At 47.2% G+C, this 6,000-nt stretch overlaps 1 protein-coding gene across 6 annotated transcripts in view; it reads left to right on the top strand.

The window, feature by feature from the left end:
• The first annotated feature begins 779 nt into the window (after positions 1-779).
• RNF216 (ring finger protein 216) overlaps positions 780-6,000 on the top strand; it is a 120,976-nt gene continuing 115,755 nt past the window's right edge. For 4 of the 6 annotated variants that reach the window (XM_006044282.3, XM_006044280.3, XM_044935752.1 and 1 more), the window contains exon 1: positions 781-949. The gene's annotated coding sequence lies outside the window, so the exon portion shown is untranslated. Of the gene's footprint in view, positions 950-3,596; positions 3,634-6,000 lie in introns of all 6 variants that reach the window. The other 2 variants (XM_006044281.3, XM_044935751.1) reach the window with 2 other exon arrangements.

Raw genomic sequence — 6,000 nt, 5'->3', positions numbered from 1 at the left:
TGGGGTCGCAAAGAGTCGGACACGACTGAGCGACTGATCTGATCTGATTATCTCCATCGCAGCTTCCCTGGTGGCTCAGCTGGAAAGAATCCGCCTGCCAATGCAGGAAGTGTGGGTTCGACCCCCGGGTGGAAAAGATTCCCTGGAGAAGGAAATGGCAACCCACTCCACTATGCTTGCCTGGGAAATCCCATAGACAGAGGAGGCTGGTGGGCTACAGTCCTTGGGGTCACAACAGTCGGATACAACCTAGTGACTAACCAACAATTATCCCCATCACTCTATCCTTTTCTCTGCTTTATTTTTCATCCGTGTGTGTGCGTGTTTCCGAACACTTCCTGCCTGAGCCAGTATTTTAATTGGTTCGTTAGTTCACCAGTTATTGACTTGCCCACTAAAATACAAGTTTCATGAGAACAGGGACCTTCTGTACTGCTTTTGCTCCAATTCCTAGAACAGTGCCTGGCACACAGGAAGCCCTCTGAATATATGTTCCGTGAATGATTTGCCAAAGGCAATGGGTGCAAATAAACGCAGATCCAGGAGATTTCCACGGTCACCCGCTTCACGCCCTGGAGCTGAAACCCCCAGAGTGATAGTGACACTTGACGGGGCTCCTTTCGTCCTCCCGCCTAGTGGCGAAGTCAAGACTCGGCCCACGCCGAGCCGGGACGAAGGACAGGAGTCCCTCTCTATGGTCTTACTCCCCAGACCCCTCCTCCCTAGCCCCCTGCGTGCCTCTATGGTTCTTCCTGTCATTAGTCGGGAGGGGGCGCTGTGCGCAGGCGCGCGGTGACGCCTCAGCAAGGCCGGAAGGAGCGCAGCGGAGGCCTCGGCGGCGGCGGCGGCGGCGGCGGCGACTAGGCTGTCGCGGCCGCTCCTGCTGACTGGAACCCGCGGCGACAGAAGCCCCAGAGCCTGCCTCGCGAGCCGGCGAGTCGAGTGGCGAGTAAGTATCGGCCGCGGCTCCTCGGCCAGCTCTGTGGGGCGAGTGGCGTCTTCACCGGGCGCCTCCATTAAGCCGGGGGTGGGGGCGGGGGCTCGACCGTGAAGGGCCCGGGGGGGCTCGAGCCCGGCCGGGCGGCTGCCCCGACGCGAGCGAGCCCAGGGCCGGCTCCGGGCAGCGCCGAGCGGCCGGAGCAGCGGGGCCGGCGGCCAAGCAAGAGCGACAAAGGCACGGGCGGCCGGCGGATCCTCCGCAGGTCCCGTTACTTCGGGAAGTTTCGCGGGCCGGTCGGTGGGTCCGCCGCGCGAGGACTCGAAAGCGCCGAAAGACTCGAGTTTCCTCGGCAGCACCTCCTGGGAAGCGGTGGCCGAGGAGCCGAGCGCGGCCCCGAGCGCGCGGGGGGCGCAGCGCCGTGACTTTGAACTCCGACGCCCGGAGGTGGGGGTGGGGGTGGAGCTGCGGGCCGCGGTCTCAGACCCTCGCGGCTCACCTCTGGAGGGGCGTCTTCCCTAGAAGGCGGCCGCTCGCTGCTGCCCACCCTCGTGAGGACTCTCCGAATCCCGGGCAGCGCAGGGAACGCGAACCCCCCCGCCCCAATGTGCCCGGAGTGCTGGGCGGCGAACGAAGGCGCTGTTCCCGCGTGGGTTGTGGCTCGAATGCCGCGTGGAGCGACTGTCGAAAACTTTGGGCCGCACCGGTCTCGTGACCCAGCTCGCTGAGAGCCTTGCGGGGTCTACGCGACGTCCGCAGGGCAGGGTGCCGACCTCAGCGAGTGGGGCGCTGTGATCAGTCGGGGTGCGTCATGAGGAGCGCCTGGAGGGGGCTGGTCCTAGGCTTTTTGATACAACGAGAAGATGGCTTGCGCTGCTGGGAGTGGGCACAGCCGCGTTCAGAACGCTGGCCTCAGGAAGACCGCGGAGAAACGGCCTTCCTCCGTTAGTTTTTTTTTTTTTTTGCAGAAGTCGTTTATAGTAGCTGGGAGTAGGAAGTGGCTGGATTTAAGGAAATAGCTTGAGAGCCTGGGGCCAGACTTTCGGAGCTCCCTGTTAACGTAAATAGAGGCTTTATAGTTTCCTCCTGAAGGCAGGCAGCAACTACAGAAAGAGAAGAAGCCTTGCACCCCGTTTGGAGAAGTGTAATGAAGGAAGTTGAGCTATGAGTCTGGAAGACTGAGAGTTTATGAAATAGGGTGGATGAGAGAGCCTGTGCTCATGTTAATGAGTATTTACAGTGTTCTAGGCTGTGGTAAGAGCTTTACAGACGTCATAATTTTCTTTAGCTAGACACTGTTCTAAGGATTTTCCGTATATTAACTCTGAATCCTCGATAACGTGGCTTTTGTCGTCCCGTATTTTCAAGAGGGAGAAAATGAGGTGCTGAAAAAATAACTTACCTTGTAAGGGTCAAAGCTGGGACTCGAACCCATTTGGCTCCAGAGTTCATGCTCCTAATTATCCTGCTATACCTGTGAATATTCAAGAAGTTCTGGCGTATTTACTTTTGCCAGGCTGTGTGCTGTGTCCTGAGGCTTTGGAAATGAATTACACAAGAGTCCTATCTTCTTGAGGCTACCCTGGTGGCTCAGACAGTAAAGAATCTGCCTGCAATGCAGGAGACTGGGTTTCTATCCCTGGGTAAGGAAGATTCCCCCGGAGTAGGAAATGGCAGCCCACTCAAGCGTTCTTGCCTGGAGAATCCCTTTAACAGAGGAGCCTGGTGGGCTACAGTCCATGGGGTCGCAAAGAGTCGCATATGACTGAGCAACTAACACTTTTTCAGTTCCCTACCTTCTTGGAACTCTTTTTAGCAAAGGAGGTGGATGTTAAATAGCTTCCTAAATATTTTATTGTGGTAGTACTTGGAAGGGGTGAGAGACAGATGAACAGACACTGGGGATAGTCTGGAAAGGTTTTTCTCTGAGAAGTGAAATTTTAAGATGAGGAACTGAAGAATAAATAGAGTTAATTTGGTCAAAGAGAGGCAGAGAGAAGAGCCTGAAATTTCACGGCACTTTATAGGACCTGAGCCGTGGTTTGTGCGGAATGGTGAATAGGGGAAGAAGTATGAGGTGGGGCTGGCTGTGTCAGCAAGGTCATGTGAGGCAGGGTTTCATTGGCCATGGTAAGGGTTTTTGTTCTGCCATGAAGAGATTTGTGGTTTAAAAAACAAAAACAAAACTCCGTGCTATATGAAAATACATTGGGGGGTACAACTTGTAGACAGTATTAGGATAGAAGGGGCAGGATGTCATGAGTTAACGGAGGATTCAACTGTAAAAATATCGTTGAAAACATTGATTTCTTCCTTGTGGATTGAGGATATGCTTGCTTATCCATCCCAATTTCCGAACCAAATTTCAGTTGACAATTGGAGGAAAAAACTTAATGTTGTATGTTAAGCTCGTTAGCCTACCCACTGAAAATTTTGAATAATTTCTGGCTTAAAACCTTTCGTGTTGTAAAAAGATACTGATAACAGAATTTTTAGAGCTCTTTGAAACCACCTGAACTCCAGACTAATTGTTTGCATATCATCTCTGATTATGGATGCTATTTTACCTTAGTTCTTTCATTTTGTATGTATCTTGAAATTAGCGTGCATTGCATTTTCTTATTCTGAACTCATCAACTTCATTGTTCTTTCTTTATAGTATCACCATCATCCAGTCATCTGATCTCAACGTGGAGGTCAACTTGGACTCCTTGCTTCCTCTTGCCCTGATGACCAGTTACATACGAAATCCCATTGTTGCACTTTGCTGGTGGTCCGGTGGTTAAGACTCCCAGTTTCCGTTGCAGGGGGTGCAGATTCAGTCCCTGGTTGGGGAACTAAAATATGCCATATGCTGTGTCCTTAAAAAAAAGTCCCGTTGAATCTAACCTTTATAATTAGTATCCTACATCTTTTCCTTCCTCTGCTTGCTGTTACCTTTTACCTTTAGTTCCCACTTCACTGGCTCTTGTTTACTGGGTTTTCCTGCCTCTGGATGTCTTTTGCAGTCAGTGTCTTACACACTGCAGCTTGGTCGTTGTTCCTAAAGCACAGCTCTCTGCATTGCTTCCCATTGAGTTAGAAAATAAAAATTAGAGCTCTGCTTCACTTTTCTGTTAGCAAACCACCTCTGAGCTTAGTGACTTAATACAACAGTTTTTTTTGTTGGCAGTTTTGTGGGTCAGGAAGTTGGGAAGATTTCACCTGGGACTTTTTTTTTTATTATTCACATGCTGTCAGCCACAGTGGCTGGGACTGGAGGATATACTTCCAGAATGACTTCTTTATTCAAATGCGTTGTCTGCGGCTGCTGGAAGACGGCCCAGCTGCCTTTCCCTTTCCATGTAATGTCAGAGCTTTCCATGTGGTCTCTCCAGTAGGGTAGTCAGACTACTTAAATGGTCACTCTGGGCTTCCAGAGCCCTTGATGGAAGTGCAACTGTCTTAAAACTAAGCATGGAGCTGGCAGAGCATTCAGTTTAGCTTAAATACTTCTGTCTCCCCTCAGCCTTCCCTGACTGCCTGACCGCTCTTAACTGTAATAGTCTTTGTATTGCAGTAAAGACCATACTTTGTAGTATACTCAATTGTGTGCATATTTTCTCTCACTGATGGAAGTTCTGTGAGGCAAGATCCATGTTGGATTTTCCTTGTTATTCCCTATGAGGCATAACACAGATTCTTTAAGTGTTAAGTAAATAATACCAGTTTAGTGTAGAAAAAATCAAAATTTAAGGAAGCAAAAATATAAACCTACTGCTTAGAAATAACCATTATCAACTTTTTTGTGTTAATTTGATATTGATTACATATTAGTACAGGATTACAAAGAATGGCTATCTAAATATTAAGATGAGAAACTAGTATTTGAATGAAGAGCAGTAATCATTTATAGACATTTTAAAAAAATATGATTGGAAGTGGTTTGTGGGGGCTGGTATAACCTGGGCATGTCAGCTTCTCCCAGCCTGGCCTGGCTCTCCTTTGCCCTCCTTTCCTTTATTACCCCAAAATCAATGTTGCAAAAGTGATGGGCATATTTTTGGAGATTATTCTGGAAAGCAGCAACACCACAAAACCCCAGGACCATGCAGTATTAGGAGCATCTGAAAGGAAAAGTGGAGAAGTGATGTGAATAGAGGAATAAGAAGGAAATAGTTTGTTTAAGACAGACCTAAGGACTCTGGTCACAAGGAAGCAAAGATGCAGTTTTGACATGAGAGAACCATGGATGATTCCCATCTTTTCCTGACTTCCTTTGTTTTCCAGATTTTCTATAATGATGTAATTTTTTATTATACTACATTGTGTAATACTTTATAACTGACAAAGAGAATGAGAAACTGGTTGTTGTCACATAAGCCACATTACTTGACTACTTAAATATGGCTGTGATGAACAGCTCCAGTCTCTGGCAGAGAAAGCTATTTTCAGAGTCACTCGTTCATTCAACAACTGTGAGACACTGAAAGTACACTTATGAATAAGACAGAGTCAAGGGCATATGGAGAAAACAAAATGTGAACTCTTTCTCATCATGTGTTGATTCGTTCATACAAGGAAGAGGAGAGTTTAAAAAAAGATCATTAGGACAATTGTGGGAGGTGGAAAGGAACATAGAAGAAGTACCATCCAGATTTCTTAAACTCTTTCAATATAAGATTCTTAAAAAAAAAAAAAAAAAATTCTCCATTGAGTAATGAATTGATGAATACATGCTAATTTTTGGTTCTAATTTGGAAGCTTTAAATGGTATATTTGACCATAAAGTATAATCATAAATGTTTTTTTATAATTAAAGGCAAGAAATAATTGAACTGTTCTTTCATGAAAGGCATTTCCTATTTCTGAACTCCACTTTGGTGTCTATCAGTAAGTGAAAAGACATGTATAGGTTCTTGTTAACTTCCAGAGGGAAAATGAAATTTCCTAAAGAAGGAAGTAAAAGTTTTATGTGAATAGTTACAGTACTAGTGAAAAGTAGCTTGGAAGAGGAGAATAAACCCCTCCCATCCCCACCCTGGTTGGGCTGTATTATCAACCCTTATTATTAACAAAACTAT

Source organism: Bubalus bubalis, chromosome 24, assembly GCF_019923935.1.
Source record: "Bubalus bubalis isolate 160015118507 breed Murrah chromosome 24, NDDB_SH_1, whole genome shotgun sequence".
In the NCBI taxonomy this organism is placed as follows: domain Eukaryota; kingdom Metazoa; phylum Chordata; class Mammalia; order Artiodactyla; family Bovidae; genus Bubalus; species Bubalus bubalis.
The sequence above is the reverse complement of the archived record's forward strand: the minus strand, read 5'-3'. Positions and strand labels throughout refer to the sequence as shown.